The 26395-nt window shown below is 43.4% G+C and overlaps 1 protein-coding gene across 3 annotated transcripts in view; it reads left to right on the top strand.

The window, feature by feature from the left end:
* The first annotated feature begins 4629 nt into the window (after positions 1-4629).
* MTMR3 (myotubularin related protein 3) overlaps positions 4630-26395 on the top strand; it is a 70413-nt gene continuing 48647 nt past the window's right edge. For 2 of the 3 annotated variants that reach the window (XM_083145324.1, XM_083145326.1), the window contains exon 1: positions 4630-4897. The gene's annotated coding sequence lies outside the window, so the exon portion shown is untranslated. The remainder of the gene's footprint in view (positions 4898-26395) is intronic. The other variant, XM_083145325.1, reaches the window with a different exon arrangement.

Genomic DNA, 26395 nt, shown 5'->3' with positions numbered 1-26395 from the left:
AGTCCGGGTCATGGCCATACGGTAAAATGGGGTGCTGTACAGAACATCTGTACTCCAATATTGCCTAATTTCTGGCTTTTTTACTATGCCCATATGAAACACCAGACCCCAAAACGCCATCATCTCTACTGCATCTACAGGGGTCCACCTAGCAAATGATGACGTGGGGTTTTGAGCAATAAACTGCTGGGCATATAAATTAGTTTGGTCCACCATTAAATTTATAAAATCATCAGAGAAAAATAATTTGAAGAAGTCAATTTCTCTGAGACCTGTGGAATCAAATTGGATTCCTGGGATGGCCAAAAACTCAGGAACCTGGGGCTCAAAATTGGCTGGTGGTGGGATCCATACGGGATCAATCATTGGGGGGGGGGTCTCAGCTGCTCTACGGGGGCGTCTTTGAGGGGGTCCCTCATCACTAGAGGAGGAAGATGAGGTTAACACAAATCCTTCAAATTCCCCGCTTGCATCACTGTCTGTGTCACTGTCAGAGGCAAGCATGGCATATGCCTCCTCCGCTGAGTACATTCTTCTGGATGACTGGGATGACATTTGGGATGACCTTTGGGATGCCATTTTTATTTTTGTGTTTGTGGTTGTGAAATGTTTCAACACGTGTATAGTGTAGGGGGGGTACAAACTTTATTTCAACCAGGTAGTGTGTATGTAGTGCAGAAAAAAAAAAAAAAAAAAAAAAGGTCCTGCACCAAAAATTGAGCACAGATGTTAGTCAGTAACGACCGTCACTGAACAGCGCTCAAAGGCAACAGGAATTTATTAAAAAAAAAAAGGTCCTGCACCAAAAATTGAGCACAGATGTTAGTCAGTAACGACCGTCACTGAACAGCGCTCAAAGGCAACAGGAATTTATTAAAAAAAAAAAAAAAAAAAATCAACCCTGTGCCGAAAAAGCTGATCAGTGATGTACGTCACTGATCAGCGCACAGTGGCCACAGGACACCCACAAAATCACAGTGTGTGTAAAAATACCCACAGCACCCTCAAAAAAAAAAAAAAAGGTGAGGGGCAGCAGGTGCACAACCTTTGGTGCAACTGGCAGGTATATATTTCCTGCAGACACAAAATATAGCACTCTATCACTCTCTGTCACTCTCTCTCTCTATCTCTCACTATCTATCACTCTATGACACTGCAGCACTGACAGGAATTTAAAAAACAAACCCCTGCACCCCCAAAAAAGTTGCTGATCACCTCAGATATAGTGATCAGCACAAAAGGCGGGGGCAGCAGACACAAAATTTAGCACTCTCTATCACTCTCTCTCTCTATCTCTCACTATCTATCACTCTATGACACTGCAGCACTGACAGGAATTTACAAACCCCTGCACCCCCAAAAAAGTTGCTGATCACCTCAGATATAGTGATCAGCACAAAAGGCGGGGGCAGCAGACACAAAATTTAGCACTCTCTATCACTCTCTCTCTCTCTCTCTCTATCTCTCACTATCTATCACTCTATGACACTGCAGCAAACCCCTGCACCCCCAAAAAAGTTGCTGATCACCTCAGATATAGTGATCAGCACAAAAGGGGGGGCAGCAGTCAGTTATATAAAAAATATATATCACAATCTGTCACTATCTCTCTATCTCTCTCTCTCTATCTCTCTCTCTATCTATAACTCTATTACACTGCAGCAAAATATAGCACTCTCTGTCACTAGGCCTCTCTATCTCTCTCTATCTCTCTCTATCTCTCTCTATCTCTCTCTCTCTAGCTAACTGCAGCAGCACAACACAGCACAACACAGCACAACACAAGTAGCAAGATCCAGGCAGTGATCAGGTAAGTATTTTGCACGGTTTGCACGGATCAGGTCAGTATACTGCGGCAGCCAGGCACGGTGACCACACTGCACGCAATTCCAGACCGGAATGGCGTCTGCAGTGCAGTCACCGTTAGTTTAAACCCCCCTCCATGGCTGTGATTGGTCCGTCGGTCCGACGAACCAATCACGGCCTTTGGGGGCGGGCGGGGTGAGGTGGGGTGACACCAGTGTCACCCTTACACCCCACGGTGATTGGTGCTGTACTTTACAGCACCAATCACCTCCGATCCCATGTCACCGGCGAACGTTATTCGCCGGTGACACAGAAAACGCTGTAATTGGCTGTTCACACTGAACAGCCAATCACAGTGATCGGCGACGGGGGGGCGGCATCGCAGCCCCCCCCGGGCACGCAGGGACATGTCTGCTGTCAGGGACAGCAGACATTGTCCCTCTGTCACTGCGTCTCTAGACGCAGTGACAGTTTTCAGCCATGACGTATATATACGTCATGTGTCGGGAAGTACTTCCCGACCATGACGTATATATACGTCAAATGTCGGGAAGGGGTTAAATGGGCTACAGAGCCCAAATAGCCCCAATTAACCCTTAAATGTCCCCCCAATTTTTGTACGCCACCCCACGATCCACGCCAACCCGAAGCGTGGCGAGCGCAGCGAGCCCGCGAGGGGCGGCGGTACGCGTCCTCCGACCTTTTCATGCCCTACTATCCACGTCGGCGTGGAGTTGAGAATAGAATAGTGTGGCGAGCGCAGCGAGCCACCGAGCCCGAAGCGTGGCGAGCGCAGCGAGCCCCGCGAGGGGACGCGGATACCTTCACAGTTATACGCGTCCCCTCGCGGACTTCACAGGTGTCCGTGGCGACGCGGACACCTGTGAAGCCCGCGAAGGGACGCGTTTACCTGTGAAGGTATCCGCGTCCCCTCGCGGGGCTCGCTGCGCTCGCCACGCTTCGGGCTCGCCACACTATTCTATTCTCAACTCCACGCCGACGTGGATAGTAGGGCATGAAAAGGTCGGAGGACGCGTACCGCCGCCCCTCGCGGGCTCGCTGCGCTCGCCACGCTTCGGGTTGGCGTGGATCGTGGGGTGGCGTACAAAAATTGGGGGGACATTTAAGGGTTAATTGGGGCTATTTGGGCTCTGTAGCCCATTTAACATTGATTCCTATGGGAAAATCGCGGGCATTGAGGCATTGAATGCAAAATCGCGGTCAATTAGGCTTTTTAACATTGTTCCCTATGGGAAAATCGCGGTGATCGCGGGTACCCGATTTTGATGTACCCGCGATTTACCCGCGATGCCCGCGATTACCGCGATTTTTTACCCCCGACGCCTGCGATTCTGATCGCGGGCGCCGTTCTAGGTAAAGAGTACCATATAGGTAAAGAGTACCATATATATATATATATATATATATATATGTATGTACTCTTCTGAACGCCGCGGCCACACCATGGGTAACCAAACTTAATAGATTTTGTATTTAATACTGATATTATCATACCTCCCAACATGACCCTCTCCAGGAGGGACACAATGCTCTGTTCCTGGTTTTCCTCTTAATGTATGATTGTCATCACCTGTGTGGAAATACCTTTCTTACCCATTTACCTGTTTAAAACAGGTGACGGCAATCATACATTAAGAGGGAAGTCCAGAAACAGTGCAAAGTGTCCCTCCTGGAGAGAGTCATGTTGGGAGGTATGTATTATTATTATGATTATCGTCAGGGCCGGTGCTAGGGCGTCCGGCGCCCTCCTGCAAACCATACATTTTGCGCCCTTTCACATTGCCATTGCAACAAACTGCAGCCCGATTGTGGGAGTGTATGCAACATGCGATCCTATGGAGGATCTCGGGTGCATGTACATGTATGCATACACCATCTCAGTGCTGTGTCCACAAAATGTTGCAGGCTGTAAGGTGCCCATACACGCTGCGAGAATCACATAGGTATCGGCTAGATCGCATAGCATCGCACGGCATGCATGCAATGTGTGTGCAATGCAATCCGAAAGCAGTACAAAAAGTATGTGCAGCACATTACACCCCTCTCGTGACTGAGGGGGAGAGCAGGAGGAGATGGAAGAAGAGGGGAAGAGATAGAGGGGGCGGAGTGTTGAGGACTGGCAGAGCACACCGAGAAGAGGGAAGGAAGGGGAGGCGGCGCTGCTGCCTGTTCGTCATTTGATTGACAGCTGACAGGCGCAGGGGGCGGATCCGGACATGACATGTCATCCAGAAATTCACAGACAGCGCTACATGCCTCAGCGCAAGTGTCCGTGAGGAAGAGGGAGCTGCTCAGCCTCTCCATACTGCCGCCCCTCGCTGTCAGACAGGCGCTGCAAACGGCATGCAGGAGGCAGTGACAGTGAGGGCTGAGGCAGCTTTAGCAGAGCAGGGAGGGAGACAGCGCCTTTTCAGCATGGCGCCTCCCTGCTTTGCAGGAGCTGCTGAGTGGGTAGCGCCGGCCCTGATTATCGTAAAAAAGAAAGAAAGAGTCAAGATCCGTCCAAAAGAACCGGCTCTTTTTCAGCAAGTGGAGCCGTTGAAAAGAGGAAAAGAGCCGAGTGCCCATCTCTCCTTTCTTCAACTAGGATCTAAACTTAACCGGTTGGAAAACGCTGGTGTAGTCGGGCGTACCCACTATTTTACTCCCTCATCTGCTTAACCCCGCCCGCCTACATCAGAGAATAATGACATACACACAGCTATGTGTAGAAGCCGCCGGACGACAAGCCACGCCCACTCATGACACACCCACTGTACCACCCGCTCCGTTTGGCAGAGGCTGACACGCTGAGCCGCAGCTGGGAAGGGGGGGTGTGTATGTCCGCGCGTACACGAGGCTCCTGTTAGTGGGCGTGCCCGTTTGCGTGAGAGTGCTCGTTTTCGGGACGTAGCAACCCCCCCCTCCGCCCCCTCCCTGCCAGGCCCTCTCTGCGTCCCCGCGCTTCCGCCATGTTGTTGTGGTTGTGAGAAGGAAGGAAGAGCCCAGAGCCAGAAGTGACAGCAACCGACAACGGGGAGGGGGGGGAGCGACAGCTGACACCGGGGACCTCATTCTACAGCGCTGCACGGTAAACACAGCGCCCATATATCTGGTGTCATTACACCCTGTTTATTCTTTGTTATATATGCCCTTATTTATTGTGAGTACATATTTGTTTTCCAGGGCGATCAGCTGCTACCTGCATGTTTACATTTATAGCAAAATACATGTATATGCATAATACGTGTGTTAGAAAATAAATGTTTTGGGAATAAGACACTGTCCCCACCATTGAATGCTGTTGTCATATATGAGCTGATCTATAACTTAATGTATATGTTATATTTAATTATTATTTAATAGTTGAACATTCATACCAGTCCCTGCCCCAGTGGAGCTTACAATATAAATCCCCTACCACATGTACACACACACATTCCAGGGTTTAAATTTGTAGGAATTTTGTTGGTTGTGTGTGGACAGTAGCAGATTGTCCACCGTATGCTATTACTCCCTCATTTATTACACCTGTGTGGCAGATTGTGATTGCATGTTGTTTATGGGAGCATCATAGAAAATAAATTAAATACATAATTTTTGCTATGTGATGGATCTTGGATTAATTACAAGTGTTTATATCTGCGTAAATCATCCCTTAAGGTAATGTAATGTAGTGCCAGCAATAACATTGTATTTGCTTTTTGACACTTATGTTTGTGTTGCATATTTTTTTTTGTATTAAGCAATGGCCCTCTTATGCACTTATTTGTGCACACTGAGTTGCTTGCAATTTACAAGAATGGTCCTTTCACACTCCTGAGGAATTGGTGGTCACACGAATAAACATCAATATAAAGCTGTTAAATGAATAACTATTTCTAAAGTCATGTTAAAACAAGAGTCCAATGTGTTTTTATCTTATTTATCTATTCTTACTGTAGCTTGGCTTGCTATTTAACAAGAATGTGTACAATTGCTTCTTATTGAATCGTGCCATTTTATCCAAGTGTATGTTTTGTTTATAAAATGACGTAAGTGCACACAGTACTAAAACTTTGGCAAATATTAGTGCCATTAACTCCTTCAGTACTGGAGGTCTGGATTAGCTGCAGCCTCCTCCAGGCAATTACAGCTTCTTCCTTAGTTGTGTCACACTGTATTCAGGGCATATACAGTTTGAAGGAACTTATACAGGACGTGTTGCAAGCTAGTAGGGTGTAAACTTTGCACAAAAAAAAAAGACTTCTGTAACACTGCTTTATGAAGATCAGCAGCCGTTCCGAGGTCTAGTGATCGTGTTAAGTTTGCTGCAGCATTATAAAATAATAAATGCAATTAATCTGTTTGCAATCATTTAAGGCTGCTAAAAGTCCAGATTGATGTTTTATTCCTCATTAAGCACATTAGAGCCAGCATAAATAATTGACAAACTATTGAATATACAGTAGTGCAGCAGTTACTTATTAACCAACAAAATATATTTTTATATATATATGTGTGTGTAATGTGAACGGATGTTTACTTAATACTCAGACTATGGGCCAAATGTAATAGCCTCCGAATTTGGTGTCCGTGCGTACTATCGGACAAATTCTGAGCTTTTTTTTTTAAAGAAGCAATCATTTACCAGGCATGGTTTTGATTGCCCCTTTAAAAACCTCTGAGTGTTGACATTGTGCCAAACTCTGAGGCTATTCCATTTGGCTCAATGTCTGGTCCACTAATACTTGATTTATTATAAATATTGGGGTGTATTCAATGCTGGGGGTGAGTATTCAACTGACCCCCCCTGCATACGCCGATTCCCCCTCGCTCCGTCTTTGGAGGGAGGGGCAGTCGGCGTATGCGGCCGCTGAAACAGCAAGACTCGCGGCTAATTATACACTAGCCTCGCTGTTTGGGGGAATCTTCGCTCGTTTTCGGCGCTCCCCGCCGTTTAACCCCCTTTGCCAGCCGCATTAATTACGGGCCATTGTCTTAATAAGGAATGTAAAAGAATGACAACATTTTTATTATATACTTTTAAAAATATTTGCTACCGTTTTTTTGGGGTTGTTACGTTTAACTATTAAATTAGATGAATGAGTTCCAAATTCTTTGAAATGCAGTATTGTATTATTGCCATTTTATGAACTTTTAATTATGCCATAATGATTTATATAAGTTATATTTTAAATTAGTAATTTGGAATAGGTCCCTTTAATTCCGAGCTATGTTAATTCAATAATCAGTCATGTGATTAGGAGGTGAGATGCAAAATCCAAATTCCAGCAGCGTGAACCACGAACTCTCTGGCACATCTCCTTGCTGTGTCATACTCGGCAGAGAGGAACAATTAAATAAATACCTAATCGGTCAGGAATTTTCAGCCTGTCAATGAAAAATTCTACCTGCATGTAGCCACAGCATTTATTTATAAGTTGCTGTGTCAGGCATTCAGCGTTACAAATCCTACTAAATACTGCTGCAATCAAAAAGAGAACAAATACAAATGAGGTGCAGATGTGAGGGAGAGTTGACAGTGTTTGCTGGAAAGACCAACTTTACTCCTAAATGGTTAGAAGTCTGAGAAAACATAATATCACATCTTGCAGCGATGCACCATCCATAACTTGGGAATTCTGTATGGGTGATCTGCATTTAACAGTAGTCTTTAAGGTTACAGACCGTATGTACATTATTTAAGGCTTAGACAAATTACATCTTACTGCTCTCTTCGAATTTCTGGCACACTTTCTTTTGACCCCTTGTGGTGAACTTCTCATACACAAAGGTTATAATTAATGACAAGGTACATAGAACATTATATTCCGTAACATTTCACATTCAACCAGAGATCAGTGTTTAGCTGTCCAATGTAGGCAGACTGATGAAAACAAATATCTGATTGCATGGTCAGGCTTCGTATATGCAGTGTTTTGCTTCTGCTGTAAAAGTCAGTAGATTTATGTGCAGTTATTTGTGTTTACTTTGTGTTTTGGAATATATATCCTGAACATAAAGTTTAACCTAATTATTACAATGTAAAGCTCTTAACACACACACACACACACACACACACACACACACACACACACACACACACACACACACACACACACACACACACACACACACGTTGATGTACTAGCCTTGGAGAGAGAAGGTACCAGCCAATTGGCTCCTAACTACCATGTTTCAGGCTGTGTTTGAAAATGATTGGAGCTGATTGGTTTGTTTCTCTATCTGTACTTTATCACTAGGCTTAGTACATCTGCCCCATATAGGGATGCCAATCCCGGGATAATTTTAAATCCCGGGAATCGGGATTGAAAAATGCTCAATCGCGGGATTCCCGGCCCTAATAAAAACTGCCCCTGTGCCCCACATTGACTGATTTTTGGGGAGCGGCGGAAGGGGGCAGCGGTGTGGAGGCTGGTGTGGTATGACGCTGAAGGTGCTTGGGTCACTGCGTGTGGCCGGGAGAGGTCGGGCAGCAAGAAGGTTCCGGCGCTGGAGGTGCAGCGCTGCGACCTGCGCAGTGTGACCTCATGTTGCGCAAGCCTGGTTGGGAACAGCCGGGCAGTGTCTGAGCGTGTGCTCAGACACTGCCTGGCATTAGACTGTGCATGTCTCGGGATTGAAATCTGACATTTTGGGGCCAAATCCCAGGATCGGCCACCCTAGCCCCATATCAATCTAAGAAAACTTTTCACTTCTGTCTCTGTAAAATGCTTTGGATATTATTTAAATTAGCCTTTGTGTATAGGATTGTGCTCCTGTGACGCTACACTACATGTGATAATTCAGTTCTTCACCCGAATGCCTACAGACTTCATAGTTTGAATGATGTTTTACAGGGTTCGCTCTGGAATTCAAGGATTTCACAGGAAGTTCACTCATCTTTAGCATGTATCACAAAGCAAGGTGCATTCTAATGCAGTCAAGTGCCGTTAGGCATTATGCCATGATTGTATACCAGTCGAGACATCCGCTAACATCATGCATGCAGAATAAAATATACAGCTTTAATGAACAGTAATCTAACATTTTTTTCCATTCAGATATGTTTACATTTCTACTAAATGTGTACACATTAACTGCCCTTGGGAAAACTGCCATTGTGGTGGTTAAATGTACTGACGTCCACCTATATTCAAGCAGACACGGTCAATGTACATTTTAACTGCTGTAACCATGTCTTTCACAGCCGTGCCATGCACATCTCTTGTGGCAGTTTTCCAGTTTACTGGGCGATTTTAATTTCAGTCATGTTTCAAGTATGTAGGAACCTCATTTAAAACAAGAAGATAGTGAATAAAATAATTAATACAAAATTGGAAATTGTGGCCTCTTCAAATTCGTTACCCAAACTCAGTGATTAGTCTACGCTCGTTCCTACTATAGCTAGTAGGCAGTGTGCATGGGTTCCACATGCTAGAATATCCACCTAGGCTGGATTCCAACAGTAACTAGGAAGCCTGCTGTCGGAAGTCCCGCTATCATAGCAGAACCATCCCAGAGACTTTTGTCAGCCCTGGGTTTGTGGAAATGGAACCACATGACTGTCACCTTTTGCCTCACAATAATTCCAGTTTAATGTGGAGAGGAGAGAAAAAATAGCATTATACAAATATACAGTACAGTGTTATGAAATGAAAAAATTAAACCTCTTTTTATTATAAAGAGAACTATTTTTGTATCTTAAGAGAATCTTGAATAGTTTCTACATACGTAGTGGAAACAATTACAATTTAAAATCAATAGGAATGAATAGCCCATTAATGTACACAGCACATTGATTATTGTCATCCCTAGTGGTTAAAGTTTATATATTTATGGGGACACTACATAGAATGGACTTTATTTTCATGTCTTTGCAAGCATTGCACTTTTCATACCCTGTTTTGACATTGCTGAATTTTCTGGGATTCGCTTTGTAAAGAAATCTGTATCATTGTTATCCTTTTTTATTTTATTTTTATATTTTTTAGTACAAAAATCACATTTAAAAAAAATCATATCTCAAAATTTGGAGTATGTTAAACTTCTGTACAATATGGGTGTCACAAAAGTGACAATTCAAATGCTTCACTGCTCGCTGTCTATAGTCAGTGGCACCAAGAGAGGGTACTCATTACCCGGGCCCAGGTCTGGTGGAGGTGCCTAGATGCGGCCTGTTACCTGGCAGCAGCAGCAGCACTTCTCACACACTGCTGTGTGGCCAGGGAGGTGCTTAATCTTTTATTGTTATAGTGCATGTACATGCCTCCTATAGTTAGGCCATGCCCCCTGAAAAGTACCTGGGCCTAGTCAGGCTCTCTACTGCCCTGTTAAAGTAAAGGGTGTCTTTCTGAACAGCTTCCAGAGAGAGAGAAAAAAAGTTTAAAATCGTAGTTTCTGTGCCCAAAGCGTCCGAACCTAGACTTTTAGACACCCAGATGGAAACTTTTAGTGCGAAGTGGCTAAACTTGGGTCTATCAGCCGCTAAAATGCTAATGTTTGTCTGATCCAAGCAACAATTCAATAGCTCCAATAGACACCCGTTAGTTTAGATTGCCAGCATGGAGTGCACACATTTCAATTGGCTGCAAAGAGTTTTAAGCTGGGTACACACTGTGATTTTAGCCAACGATAAGCACATTTTAAACAGTTACGTTGCGCTGCAAATAATTTTGTAACAATTGCTGTGCACAAAAAAACCGGACACATTGTTTCAGTTTAAATATAATGGTTTATATATATGCAAAAAATGTAATAAAAAAACTTTTAAGATCATATACAATCAAATAACACTAATGGTTCTAAATTAAAATTCACATCCGATACACAAGGTTTCCACTCTAGAATAGTGCCTCCAATATTATGTAGTAACCTAAAATGATTTAGGTTTGGAGAAAAGGTTAAATGCTTATAGTCCCCTTCTTTGCTGTATTAGCATGTGAGCATACATGCATGAACCACAGTTCAATTGAGCAGAAGATGAGGGGTTAATAGGCAGATATAGTTGGTTAGTTCACCATAATGATCACAGACAAAGTGAGTTGTCCACACATCCACTGTGTTAGTAAGACAGTTAATTTGCCAGCGTTATAGCCCATATGACGGGTAAAAGCACATAAGCACAAGTTGTTATTGTAATGCCTTAGCAGGCTAAAGTGGACGGTTGGATAGTCACCTCACTTTGAAGCTGGTTTCAAGCAGCGGTTAGCGGCAACAGATGGCTGGTGTGGAGTTCTGGCACGCCTTTAGTATTTGGCGAAGTCCCGGCCAGCAAACAATGTAGCGTGAGGTAACACTGCAGGAGGGCTTGCGTGGATAGACCTTCAGGGACCGGATGTGACCATTAGGGCTCCCAATCTTCTTCTTTTCTCCTAACGATAAGCACATTAACAATACAGTTGTGCATATTGTTTAATGTGTACCCACTATATCGTTATCGATGCTTGCTCCAGCTGGTAATGACGACCCGGTTGTCTGAATTTGCCGTCAAATCTGACTAACGGTGATGTTCTGCCCCCCGGAGACTCCGTAAGACTGTAAATCGTTATGGGGACATAACATAGAATGGGCTTTATTTTCATATCTTTGCAGGTCCAGGTACTGAACCATATCATTTAGATTTAAACAATAGATCGTTCGGCGGCACTGTCAATATCCTTGCTGATATTGGTGGTGTTGCATACCATATAGTAAGTAAACAGCTATAGGAATCAGCATGACCTTTAAAAAAGTGATAAAGTTTTAAGGTATTAAAATTTAACACCATTACATTCTGCCAAAAGGTATTCTCCAGTAGTAAACTTTTATAATACTATCTGAACACCTCTTTTGCGAGATTGAAGTTAATTTAAATGTTAACTAATTTTAGGTCTATGAACTATATTCTAAATGGCCTAAGAAGTTGTATGGTATAGACATAGGGGTGTATTCAATGCTGCTGGCAAGCTGTGACTGCTCGCAGGGTCAGTATTCAACTGACCCCCTGCATACGCTGTTTTCCCCTCGCTCTGTTTTTGGAGCGAGAGGGAATCGGCGTATGCGGCCGCTGAAACAGTGAGACTCGCGGCTAAATGCAGCGGGCTCCCTGCATTGGCCGCGATCCTCGCAGTTTGGGGTAATTCTCTCGGGCCCTTATTCTGGTTGGTGCGGTAATATCCGCGTGCGTTCGTGCCGCCGATGTTTTGTGTCTGCGCATGTGCAGAGGCGTCTCTGCGAATGTGCGAGCGGGGCGTACGGCCAAATCCCGCATGAAATGTGAACACTCCGAACAGGGGGTGGAGAGGGGCGTGAAGGGCTATTTGGGCTCATTACCATATGCGTACGCTCCGTGTTTCATGGGCGTTTCCATGCAAACGCTGGGCGTACATATGGTAATGCGGTCGTGACGCACGTGTAGGGGGCGGACATATGACATCGCCGGATGTCAGCTGCCCGCCCAGATCCCTGCTTTTGCACGGAAAAATGTCAGTGTGGTCTGAGGTTGCGGGAGCTAGTGGACCACTCGGTCCTGCATTCGATGTTCTGCGACCATCGAATGATGGGGGAGGTTCCCTGAGATGGAGGAGGCGTATTCCATGAAAAGTACACGTGCGGTCCGTTCGGACAGCTTCTTACCGCGTACGGACGGAGTTGGCGATCCGTATGGAAGGCGGGGTTTCGCACGCACGGTCCTGGCCGCATATTCGGATCCGGCCGCACCGATCAGAATAAGGGCCTCTGTCCTGACAGCGAGGATTTCCCTGACACATTGAATAGGGTGAACGTCCGGCACAAAGGTCAAACAGTGAAGATCACTTGTTTTCTGCGCTCCCTGCCGCTTAACCCTCTCGCCGGCCACATTGAATACAACCCCTAAATAGGACACTGTCATGGCTTGTGTTTGCAATCTAGCCAATATTAAAGTGGATCACTTCTATACCCTTTTTTGTGTGCTGATCTAATTTGGGTCTGTCAATCTCTTAAAGGCATGAACACTAATATGTGTGCTGATCGTTTTTGCTAAGCTATTTAGGGTAGGCGATTTCCCGGTGTTTACATCACCCGTAGACAGCCCATACACATGCAGCGATGTTTGCGAAGTGAAAAAAGGGTGTGGTAGTGGTTCAGGATGTAGCTCACTATTGCTCATTCTGTACATACATACAGATTTGCAGTCAATTGCTAAACAATTTGACTAAATTTTGACTTAACTAGCGGGCAATAGCAACGTTCGGGACCAGCCATCGCTCGGGGCATACACATGGGGCAATCTTTGCTTACTTTCTAAGCTTTATAGTCAGGTTACTTATAGACGCAAAATCGAATAGAGAATCCAATGGTTTTTCTACATTTGATGCAGAATCTATCCCAATGCGCACTCCCATGTAGTGTAAATCGAATAGAAAAATTAGTCTTGGGAGCCAAGAGTATATAGTGGAAATGTAATGTAGATAGTGCAAATCGTATGTGTTCTCTGCAGCATTCGATATCCATCTACTGCCTGAAGCCAGTGTTGATCTAATAGCAAATCTAATGCACATCAAATGAATAATCCAATAGAAATAGTGGAAATCGAAAAGGAGTGGAAAAAACTTCAGAGCAGGTCGAATAGTCCATATCAAATAAAAATTGAATGGAAAACGGTATTGAACCATGTGTACGCACCTTTACAAAAGAGCACAAAATCGCTCTGCGTGTATACCCCCTTTAGTGACATCTGAGACCTCAAGGATGTTGCCAATTCCTAATAAATGAAGTGGCTGCAGTGTAATTATTGCTCCGCCCACATAATGGATTACTGTAGTTTATTTTTCATGAAGAGCACTTGTGTAGACATATAATGTTGTTCTAGAAATACCTGTAGATTACATCCTGCTATCTAGCCACCACCCACTTGCTTGCATCTCTTGTAATCTGTCTGTCTCTCCTTCCTACTCGATTCTTCCCTCCTGTTGTCAAAGTCCTCTTCTCTCCACATTTCACTCACCAGCTCTCCCATACTCAAACACTCAGAGACCACCTTTGTCCGCATACTCATCTCCAACATTGGCCACAAGCCTCTTCTAGTATGTAAATTGAGTCCTCACTACTTATATTTAAGCTGTAATGTGTACTGAACTGTGGCGCTCTTTACTTGTACTCTATTTTTGTTATTTATTCAATGTAATGGCAAGTTTTGTCTCCCTGTACTGTTACATTGTACGGCGCTGCAAAACACTTGTGGCCCCTTATAAATAAAATGATAATAATTGTGACATGTGATGGTGGAGATGCAGAGTGAAAATTTTTTTTTTTTTATTTGAATTTTGCTTTAGCATTGATGTGAATTTACAATTTAATGAATGTATGTTCTCTTAGATGAAATGAAGGTTCCTCTGAGTTCTGAATAGTTAGTTTTCTTGCAGACAGGTCCTCAGGACAAGGTGCCTCACTGCTCTTACAGTATTTCCAGTGATGGAACATCAAGCTCCCGGCGTGCCACTGAGATCCAACTTTAATAAATTAGTGAAAAGGACATGTCTTGATGAGCCATTTGTGGGTAGTAGAATTTTCGGTACTTGTTTCCTAGCACGGCCACAATCTTGGGCATCGTGTACCTTTAAGTTAAGGTACACGATGCCCGCGATGGACCCGATTTCCTTTGAAATCAGGTCCATTTTGCCGGCAAAGGAAAAATCGCGGGCATCGCGTCGGTCGGGACCATTAACATTGGCCCCGACGCGATGCCCCCGATTTTGCCATAGGCTTCAATGTTAAAATATTTTTTAACATTGAAATTGGGAGCATCACGTCGGTCTTGTGCCATTATAATGGCACAAGATGAGATGTACTTGATTAAGTCCATCTCACATAGTAAAAAATGTGAAATGGGCCAATATGACCCATTTCACATTATATATGGCCCCGTCGTCACCCCACAATTGACGTGAACCCGAAGCGTGGCGAGCCCGCGAGGGGCGGCGGTGCGCGTCCTCCGACCTTTTCATTCCCCTACTATCAACGTCGGCGTGGAGTTGAGAATATAAAGTGTGGTGAGCCCGAAGCGTGGCGAGCGCATGCGTATACCTGTGAAGTTATACGCGTCCCCTCGCGGGGCGCGCTACCCTCGCCACGCTTCGAGCTCGGTGGCTCGCTGCGCTCGCCACACTTTATATTCTCAACTCCACGCCGACGTGGATAGTAGGGGAATGAAAAGGTTGGAGGACGCGCACCGCCGCCCCTCGCGGGCTCGCTGCGCTCGCCACGCTTCGGGTTGGCGTCAATCGTGGAGTGGGGTTTATGGTATAAAATTGGGGGTCTAGGGAATATTTTACATTGAATCCAATGTAAAATCGGGTCCCAGGGACCCTATTCACATTTGATTCAACTAAAAAATGGGGTCGGTCGCATCGCATGCGATGCGGCCGACGCGATTTTTCCGACACGACAAGTACCGAATTTTCTGATAGACCAGACGGAATTGAAAATAAAGCAACAAATCATTATTTGTGACTAAAATATTTTTTATTTGATTAAACAGATTTTTTTTTTCAGAGCCATGATTGCTTTCAGCTATAGGTCTGTTCTCCTGCAAAACTACTGTCTGTTCTCCAGCAGATATTGTAAATTATTTCCAAGTATGATACATAATGTTATGGTGGGAAATCTTACAGTTCCCAGAATCCTCTCATACTCATCCTTGTCCTTGAGACATGGTCTACTTTATTTACAGCAAGGCCCAGTCATTGGGTGCCTTTGGTAATATTTACTACATACCAGCCTGCGGCTGCCTGAATGGTCAGATAATATGTGATGTTTGCTTGCATGGCAATCTGTGTCTGAAAAAGAGAAGATTATTTGAGGGCATCTTGTGTTCATCAAAATTTTGTCTGTTCATTATGATGCTTGTTGTTCATTTGTGAAGTTTATATTAGTCCTTAAATTTATATCTCTGAGCAGTAGGCTGACTAGAAGAAAGCATTATGTGACCTCAATTTTCCTACAGCTAAAGTACACCTTTTGTGACCAGATTGGTTTATCGCTATAGCATTTTTTTTGCAAAAGGAACTCCAGGAGTGGGTCTGTACAATAGGAAGTTATAGAAATATATGTTTCTAAATTGTTACATTTTTTTTTTTTTTGTTTTGTTTTCACACCAGATTTTGTTATAAGTTTAACTGAACAAGCATAGTGTCACAGTAGCTGTGTACACAGTAATTCCATTAGTAATTAACTTGTAAAGGGCCCCTTCATGTGCTGGGCCAGCTTGGTCGGCCCCAAACCTGCTATACCTCCTTGTTCCTGGATCAGACAATGTTTTTTTCTGCCCCATCGTTGCAGTGGAAGCTGTTGTTAGTGGAGGTGAGCGCAGATCAGGGGCTACCACTGCGCATGTCAGAGATGGGAAAGAAATTATCAGATTATTATATAGATTACAGATTCCAAACATTTACTTTTTGTTTGTTTTGGGAACATTGGTTATATGGGATTGCCACATATCTACAAAGGCATACATGCTCTGTACATACTGAAACAATTACACAACCTGTCTTGTCTACAGGCATAAAACATTGTGAAGAGATTAGTGGTCAATATCCACAGCAGTGCATGATGGGGAAGCATCTCACTTTATGGCCTGTTCCTATTGCTGTGCTTTCAGCTCCTTGAACTGTCCTTTTACAGTGTAACCTGCCTTAATTGTACAATATGTAAATTAAACTTAACCAAATACAATAGGCATGGAAGGAAAATAATGGAATGTTACTATACTTTTGGTCTGGAAACCATATATACTGTATATTTACTTTCTTTTTGTAAATGTAACATCTGTGTGCCATAGTTGTTGTTGCAGTCTGAGTGCCAAGTTTTTTGGCCTCCCTGGTTTGTTTAGCTGATATCAGCCATAGGCTTTGTTTGGTGGGATTAGACTGCAAATTGTTCTCACCCATGTCCTCCCTGCTCCTATTTGTACACATTGTCTGTGTGAATGTCCTTATCAGCAGAATAGTACAGCGTGGTGTTCTGCTTGCAGAGCTATGTACATCTACACCTCCCATTCTGCAGCTTTTTAAAACAATACCACTTTTTATTGTTAAAGATGATCGCTTCATGTTCTTCCCGCCCATTTTATTGTACTTTTGCATTGTTTTGTAATGCTGACACCCTACTTTTTATAAGCTATTCATACTCTAACTTCAAGAACTCTCCACGCATATGGCGCTGTTGGGACAAGCACATGTCTCCACGCTCCTGAGAAGCCTTCTTTCCTGCCTGTAAATGAACTAATGTATGCGTCCAGGCACAGACTCCTAGGTTATCATTCCTGACATATATACTAGAATACTCGTCATCCCCAACACTTTATACAGTGACAGGCCTTAAGTTTGATTCCTTGTAGAGGTTGATTCTCCCATATCCAAAAGATGTAATATTCTGAATAAAGACTGACTTTTGAGAATGACTGAGATAGGGGGACCTTTGCTTTTTGAAGGTTACGTGTACACAATCTTTGTTTAATGCACAAGATGATTAAAACAACTGCATTAAACTACCTTCAGGCTATGTGTATGTGAAGTATAAATTCATTGGAGGGAATTTAAATCTGCAGTGCAGCCAATGCGTGCTGTCTATAATAATGGGCATCTAATCGGACCTATTCAATTGTTGCTCCAGCCAGAACCCCATTACCCAGTGCACATAGATTATTCTCGCAGCCTCCAAAGGTGCGAGAAAAGTTTTATAGTCCATAGTTTGGGCACCCAGAGTGTTCAACCCAGACTTTTAGGCACCCAGATGACATTTAGTGCAAAGAGGCTAAACCCAGATCTATCAACCGCGTAAAATGGGCATCTGTTCGGAGCAACAATTGAATAGCTTTGAAAGACACCCATTTAGATGGCCAGCAGGTGGTGTGCAACAGAATTGGGTTCTCCCTATTCTGTGTATTACCTTATTATTATTATTATTATTATTTATTGATTAACAGTTTCTTATATAGTGCACAAATATTCTGCAGCGCTTTACAGAGAATATTTTAACATTCTCATCAGTCCCTTCCCCAGCGGAGCTTACAACCTATATTCCCTACCTTGCAAACACAGACATTTTAGGGTTAATTTGTTGGGAGCCAAATAACCTACCAGTATATTTTTGGATTGTGGGAGGAAACCGGAGTACCCGGAGGAAACCCACACAAGCACTGGGAGAATATACACACTCCGCACAGTTAGGGCCATGGTGGGAATCAAACCTATGACCTCAGTGCTTACCTTGGATTCCATCCCCAAGATATCTCATTATGCAGATTATCCCAAAAAAAACAGAAACATCCAATATGTAAAACACCTCTGACCCCAAGCATTTTGGTTATTGGAGACTCAACCTGTAATTATTTAGGAATAATTCCTCTGCTCTCATCTTTACTTATTGAAATGCTGGTAACATGATGTACAGTACAATTGTAAGTATTTGTAGAGATGCTTAAATAAAGAAAAAATATATGAAGATAAGAGTATATATAATATAGAAAGCAGTGACAAGGAAAAAAATACGTTTGTAATAGAAGTTTATCTCTACCATGTAAAGGTGTTTTCTGAATTGTTCTCCCTTCCTCACCCCATTAAGATACTTAAACAGGTGTTGGTGCAAGTTGTCGGTTCTGTACTGGGCGCTGCTACAGTATGTGATGATGTTATAGCAGTGCTAGGCAGAGTAGGTTATACACAAGCAGTGTGCACAGGCTCTTACACATGCACTGTGTTGTGACACCTGAACTGCGCAGATAGACAGCCGCATTGCCTTTTGATTCAGTGACATCAGTTACAATATGGTCTGTGTGAGATAGCATGTCAGTGTGTAGCAATAGTGACACGCTGGTAGTTCTTATCATACTGTACCAGCTGTCATCACCACTGAAATGGAAGCTTCTTGGTGCTGTTTGTCTAGACATAGGTAATAAAGCCAGAGCGCTTGAAAAAGATCAGTAGCATTGCTAAGTTATATATAAACTGCTCATCTCCCTCTCCTCCACCCTGTGATTTACCTGCTTACTTGTACAATAACTACTTTCATGTATTATTACCCCTTTGTAACTCTGAACATGTTATTTAGAGCCTCAGACAACTATCTCGCCTTCTTATCTGTTCTTTCTTGGTCAGCAGATATCGCGGTTACATAGAACTTTCAGCTCACTCCGTCACATGTTTAATGGTGTGTACACACGGTGAGATTCCCTTGCTATTCGACTTAAGATTCGAGTGCTATAAACTCTGTACATTTTGAATACAATTCATGCTATCTACATTCGATTTGCAGTATATAGGCATTGCAGCCCTGTCTATCTGGGTTTCGATGTGTTCCGTCACGGGAGCGCACATCAGGATCGCAAGGTAAAAAACCTGTGCGGATCTGCATGCAATTTTGACTATATAGTCAAAATCTCATGCTGGATTGTACAGTGTGTACACAGCATATTGAAACCTGAGACACTGGGCCATTTTTTTATGTTTACACTAGAGAGCACCCAACGTAGTACCGTTCAAGCGGGTATGGCTGCCAGCACTGGCGTTTTTAGGGAGATCAGGAGCGATTTAACATTTGAATACGGCCCTATGAGTACAGGTTATCTTTAAACTATACGTTATATTATATGGGTACCCAGCAATAATTTAAGTTGGGGTGTCGACATCGGCAAGTGTGTACACACATGCTGTTGCTGGCTGTAACGAGTGACAAGTAAGTCATTTACGCAGAATAGCACTTTCTAATGGAGGATGCAGGAAAGCACGCATATTCAGCGACATAGTGAATGCGCACTGAGACGAAATGCCTGAATATGTCATTATGACTGGTCGTTATCATGCATAGAGTTTAGAATGTCATCTGGTGTGTACGTACATTAAAACTTTGCCTGTAGAAGGAAAAAAAGCCTGATTTTGTGTGTGGAGATCTGTGCACATGTTTCTAGTGTAAGGTAGTAGTTTACAACCGGTCTCCTACATCCTCCGCCTCTCCGTATTCTCCTGACACCGAGTGATTCATCTCCCAGCAGTGAGATGAATACCTGTCATTGTTTACTGCTTGCTTGGTGACAGTCACCTGCTCTACACATAAGCTGTTGTCTTTCTGCTGGCTGCATTCATGTTAACGGCATTCTTGCTGCTATTAAATAATTTCCTGTATTATAAAATTACAACATTCAGAAAGCAAGGCGTGCAGCAGGATTATAAGGTGACTACTGTTATAGCTGAGAGAAACCAGTTCAAAGGTGCTTCATCTAGAAAGAGTGAAATAATTCTCGTGATTCATTTTATGCCGTTCTCAGGTAGCACAAGATTGTTACTCCCAATGCAACTAAAATGGTTGTTCTGTTTTCATTCCAGTGCTGTACACAGAGTTCTACATTACTAGTGGTTTGTTTGGGTGTCAATATTCAGGCAGCAAGTTTTGGAGGCATAGTTGCCTTGGAAGCCAAAGGTGGTGCATGACTCTCTCCATATGGGTTGCATAGAAATCCAGTAGCTCTCACCTTCTCCTGGAGGCTGCCTTGGTCAAATTGCCAGCTTTTGAAAAGCACAGAACAAACAAACTGGAAAGACAAATATGCTTTTGTATCTCATGTCATGTTAAAATGAAACTGTTACTCGCATAGTAGCAATCAATGTAGGTAACCTTCTAGGCCAGGGTATAGTAAGTGCATATAGTTTATAGAAGTGGAGATGTTGGCCATAGCGACTAGTTTAATTTTACTTATTTAACTAGCACATTAGATTATAATAGCTAGAATCGTGGGCAACATTTCTACATCTGTAAATCTTAGTAAATATTTCAATAGGTATGAAGTGCGAACATTACTGTGGGGCTGATTCAATTGTTTTCTCTAGCCTGACAGAGCAATTCAATAGTTGCTTCATTTTGTCAAGCATGCAGTGTTACGCCTCCAGAGATGCGAGCGGCATTTTAGACAGGCTAAGCCACTTTGCATGGGTAATCCAGTTGTAATGGCTGCACACATATGGTATGCACACTCAAGGAGTTGGGTGAACAATTGAATTGTGTTGGCCTTCAATATTTTTGTGGGTACTTGTGTATTATCTGGGCGCCCGATGTTGAAATTGTATGCCAGTACCTAAAGCAAGAGATGCGACGCGATTTCCCTTGAAATTCCCTTGAATTCAAGATCGCGTTGCATTGTATGCTATTGTATGGTATACAATGCGACGCGACACAATTTGGACTAAATGCCCCCCATTTCTAAATGTACAGGCACCCAGATGCCTGTAAAATGTGAAATGGCACCCCAGATGCCATTTTTAATTCTATACCCACCCTGATGGCTAAATGCCCCCCATTGTTAACGCCACCCCACTATCAACGCCAACCCGAAGCGGGGGTTGTGTTGCTTTAATTAAGAGCTCTGTTAGCACAGTCAGACCTGCCACAGGAAAGGTGTGAGAGGAGATATTCATAAATTACTTTTATATATTTTAATAAAACATGTTGAATGTGTTATAAATGCCTCCTGCTGTACAGGACTGCCTAAATGCTTTCTCCTGGGCTAATGTCTTTTCTAGGTCAGTCAGGAGGGGGAGAGCAGTAGAGACACATACCATACATAAATAGTACACTGCACAGGTGTTCACGTCTCCTATCTACTACCAGTGCAGACAGACCTCTACTGTACTGGTGCAGGCACTAACCAGGGCAATTTTACTGTGATCCCCTTTTCACACAAAGAAGCAATTTACAGAGTCAAGCACTTTTACCTGGTAATGTGCGTACCAAATTATATCAAATATGGTAGCAATAGAGTGGTAAAAAAGGACTAGCAAAACCAAAACAAATACATGTAGTAATTGTGCCCATGGGTAGTCTAAGCGTGGCACTACACATACCAGCATGCCCTAACAGCAAAATTTAGGTAGAGAGAGCTGGGATGTGTAGTTCCAGAGTTAAAAAAGTTACCTACTACCTGGTCTAGCCATTGCTGTGTCAGTGGCATCATTTTGTCCAGGATGCCTGGTTATAGGTTGGGTATACGGTAATTTGGTTGACATGCATTGGGTCAACTACTGAAGGTCAATGTCGACACATGACCTAGGCAAAGGTTTTTCACTTTTTTGTGCCGACAGGGTGTATATCATGCCCTACGGTCCACTATGGCGTGGTGAGAGAATAAAACAGTGTGCCGAGCGCAGCGAGCCACGCTGCCAGGAGCATGTCTAGCGCAGCACACTTTGACATTGTCCATGTTGACCTTTTGAATGTCGACCTTCCCATTGTCAACCTAATGCTTGATGACACAAATGTTAGTGTGCAACATTATTATGTGGGGCGGACATTTTGTAATGCACTTTTCCACAAGTTCATCAAACCTGGCCTTGGACAAGGGGCATGGGGCATTTGTAAACACTGTTGGTGCAGTACAATCATTTTCAGTGTGTTCTGTTTTTGCAGTTTTTTTTATTGCTATAAACAGTTACTAGATGATCACAATGTATGTCTGCAACTCTTGTGTTCCGTTCGGGCTTCTGAAAAAGGTTATCACGTAATTGTATACAGTTATCATTTGCATGTCGGGTTACAGTCTTGGTAAATGCTGTACTTGGAGAACAAATCGAAACGTAAAATACATGAAACGTACCCGATTTGTAATGATCTAGTGTATAATTCAAGCTGTGATGAAATCTGCCAGTCCTGCTTTCTGGAGGGGGCTGACACAGAACAGATATTTATTACCAACAGAGCTTGCTTTGTGCCTGCAGTTGTAAAACAGCCGCTGTCCTCCCTGCTATAACCCTTTCTGTACCTGCCGTATGTAGTCTACTTGAGACCATATTGTGCTCTGTAGTCAGATTGTATCTGTTCACTAATGACACACATGTAACCATTAGTTTTAAACTACAGTATGATAATCTTTGTTATAACTAGAACATAGACCTGTAAGGAGGAGCGTAAAGTAGGGGCAGTTTTTTTTACACCATTCCTACAAGTTTTTTATAAGCCAGAACTACAAAGTCTCTAGCCAAAGATTTTTTTCTGATCTTTTCCTTATTGATGATTTTTAGTAAGAATGGGATGAAGAGTATAGTAAGCAACACGGAATGGGTAATTACATAGCAATCCAAGAAATGATGATTGGATCACTCATACATCGCAATCAAATCAAGCATGATACAGCTATAGTGTAATGATTTTTTATTATATATAATCGGTATCCATGTGCCGCCCAGTCTCCTAAAGTGTGCTAATTGCCATTTCACAGATTATAGGGCATGGGAGATTCCAGGATGACCAGATGGTGAAGTGGTGCCAGGCCTTGGATTTTATAATACCTGAGACGAGCTTTGTTTTATACAACAGCAATATATTTTCTTTTAATATAAAAACTAGGATAGCGAAGATGTATTTTTTTTCAGAGCTAAGCGGGTACGTTGTCTGAAAACATGTCACAACTTTAGTAGTCACTCACACAAACGTTAATGAAGGCTGTTTTGGATAAACTGCTTGCACTTGACTTGAATTAGTCTCGCACCCTGCACCTGTCACAACCCGTGCAGTTCCCTTCTCCTGCCTGGGGTATCGTTAGCACACTCTGGTCTCCGCATTGAGATATGGACCAGAGTGTCCTAGAAGTGCCAAGGCGGAAAGGGGCACCTCTGCAGGAAACGGGACACCACGTGTAGGGTGCTAATAAGAACACTATTGAGTTGTGGTATGGCCCTAAATGCTGCTTTCTAACAGTCCAGTTTTTTTAAATGAGATTGTGCACCAGAGTTGTGTGAGGCGTGGAAGTGACTATATTATGATGGGAACATCCCTAACCCCTTTTACCTGAAAACACCCTTGCACTCGTATGTGGATTTGACACCCACAGAACATAACCCCGACGCTGTCCAGGAGTCGGCAGAATTAGCTGGTAGGTTGGTGGGACAATCCCCTTCAAATAGTTGGGAAGTATGGATTAGCCCTTCAGTAATTTGCTGTCAAGGAACATTTCCTTGTTGTGCTGGAAGTTTAGTCCCGTGTGTGTGTGTGTGTGTCTGTGTGTGTGTGTGTTTGTGTGTCTGATGACAGGTAACTCTGGTAAACAACTGTGGGGGTGGATAAGGGCGATCCAGCTCTCAAATCTGCATACAGTGACTGCATAGCTAATGAGTTTTTATTACAGCCCTTTAATGTTGCCATAAAAAGAGGTATGTATATATATACATACTGTACATGATGATGTTGGAAAGAATCTTGTAAATGGTCTATTAAATATGTAGGTATCGGTCTGATTAGCAGAAATGGGAATATGTAATGTCAGGTATTGCATAAGCGTATTGTATTGTACATGCCCTTGTAATACCATATTTCACAAGGAATGAATGGCGCTGCTTGCTGGAAAGGAGATTACACATAATATAAAGTAGGGCTAATTGATCTTTATGGTGGACTACACACAGAACATTGCAATGAATGTTTATGGAAGGTAAATATTTTATAGAGCATTTTGATAGGGTTATCCTCCATCTTCTGTTTGTACTTCTACATTCATATCAAATTGTATAATGGTAACTGACTGTACTAATGCACTTACTGTAGTCAGTGGGTAGTGTGGGTCCCCACTAGGAACCCATTGTCCAAATCATCTGACTAGACAAAGGGGTTAGCACTTAGAACCTGACTGAGTATCATGCAGTGTCGCTCTTCATAGTTGAGGGATATATATATATTTTTTTTACTCTGCATCACAAAAACCCCCTATGGTGTATGCAGAGTGTACGCACAAAGATGTGTTGTGGTCGGGACAGGAGGTATCCCAAATGTATGAGAAAGGCGATGGGCTTTCCTGGGTGCGGACTGGGAGGTGGCTGCAACACTAGTCTGACTCATGGGCGTTTAATGGCTGCATGCGTGAACATGGATGCTTTCAGACGACATGCTGCCACCAGAGAAACTATACATGCCATAGGGCTGGGCAACTCCGTTCCTGCACATTCAGACGGTATGGGTCATTGGGTCGACCACTGAAGGTCGCCATGACTTAGGTAGACACCTGAACTAGGTTGACATGTCTAAGGTCGACATGGATGGAAGGTCTACACAAGCATAAGGTTGACAATGGCTAGGTCCACAGTTGAAAGGTCAACATGGGTTTTTACACTTTTTTTTTGTCCCGAATGTCGACATGGTTGACAGACACCATATTGGTGCACCGCAACCCCTCCAATGGCACGCTGCACTCGCCATGCTTCCAGCATGGTACCTTGCTACGTTTTATTCTCCCCGTGCCCTAGCGGATGGTAGGGCAGGAAATACCGCCTATCGGCTTAAAAAATAAAATAAAAATCCATGTCGTCCTTTTGACTGTCAACCTAGCCATTGTCAACCTAATGCTTGTGTGAACCTTTTATCCATGTCGACCTTAGGCATGTTGACCTATTTCAGGTGTCAACATAATCCATGTCAACCTTCAGTGGTCGACCCAATGCATGTTGACCTTTTAGTGTGTAGACCTAACGACTGTATAGTGGCGCAAGAGTCAACTCCAGAGTGTCCTCCTTTGTATTAGGCTGTTCGCTATAGGTGAGAAGTGCTTTGTGTTTTGTCTTGTAAGATGGATTACTGGGTCATGGAGCTGGGGTCATTCATGTAGCAGAGAAGGCTGTGATTGGCAGCTCAGTGGCCGGGTACATGCAAATCCGCCTGCCCAGTTGCACAATCCATTCCCGATGGATCGTGCAGCGTGTATGGAGAACCAATCAGTCTTTGCAGATATATCTACTAGTGTGCTAATGGTATAAATGATACATTGACATTCGGTCGGCCACTAAAGGTACAGTGGGTAGGTCGACACCTTTAAATGGTTGACATACTTAAGGTCGGCATTGACAGGCCAACCCAAACAAAAAGTCGACATATACATGGTCGACACTGGTTTTCTGTGTTTTTGTTTCTCTGTCGACATATGACGACATGGACACTGTGTAAGGGTACTGCGTCCCCTCGCATGGCTCGTCATGCTCCGGGCACGGTACCTAGCTGCGCTCAGCACACTATTCTATACGCACTCTGTCCACTTTGATGGTAAAGAATGAACCACGTTGGTCTAAATAAACAAATACTCTAATATACAAGAGTGATTGGATAATTGTTTTGTTTGCCCACAAATGTGTGCAACCAAGTTATTTATTTATTAACAGTTTCTTATATAGCGCACACATATTCTGCAGCGCTTTACAGAGGATATTTGAACATTCACATCAGTCCCTGCCCCAGTGGAGCTTACAATCTATATTTCCTACCACATGTACATGCACACACAGACATTATAGGGTTCATTTTTGTTGGGAGCCAATTAGCCTACCTGTATATTATTGGATTGTGGGAGGAAACCGGAGAACGCGGAGGAAACCCACGCAAACACGGGGAGAATATACAAAGTCCGCACAGCTAGAGCAATGGTGGGAATGGAACCCATGACCTCAGTGCTGTGAGGCAGTAATGCTAACCATTACACCATCCGTGCTGCCCCTATTGTGAGTCAAGATACCCCTTAAGGTGGGCACACACCTAAAGATTTATCTGTCTAATGGGAACAAAAATCTGGCAATCTATGGGAGCAAAGGACAATCAACCATTTGCTCCCAAATGCTGGAAAGCG

Source organism: Crinia signifera, chromosome 1 (genome assembly GCF_055691185.1).
Source record: "Crinia signifera chromosome 1, ASM5569118v1, whole genome shotgun sequence".
Lineage (NCBI taxonomy): Eukaryota > Metazoa > Chordata > Amphibia > Anura > Myobatrachidae > Crinia > Crinia signifera.
Note: the sequence above shows the minus strand (reverse complement) of the source record. Positions and strands in the feature narration are given on the sequence as shown.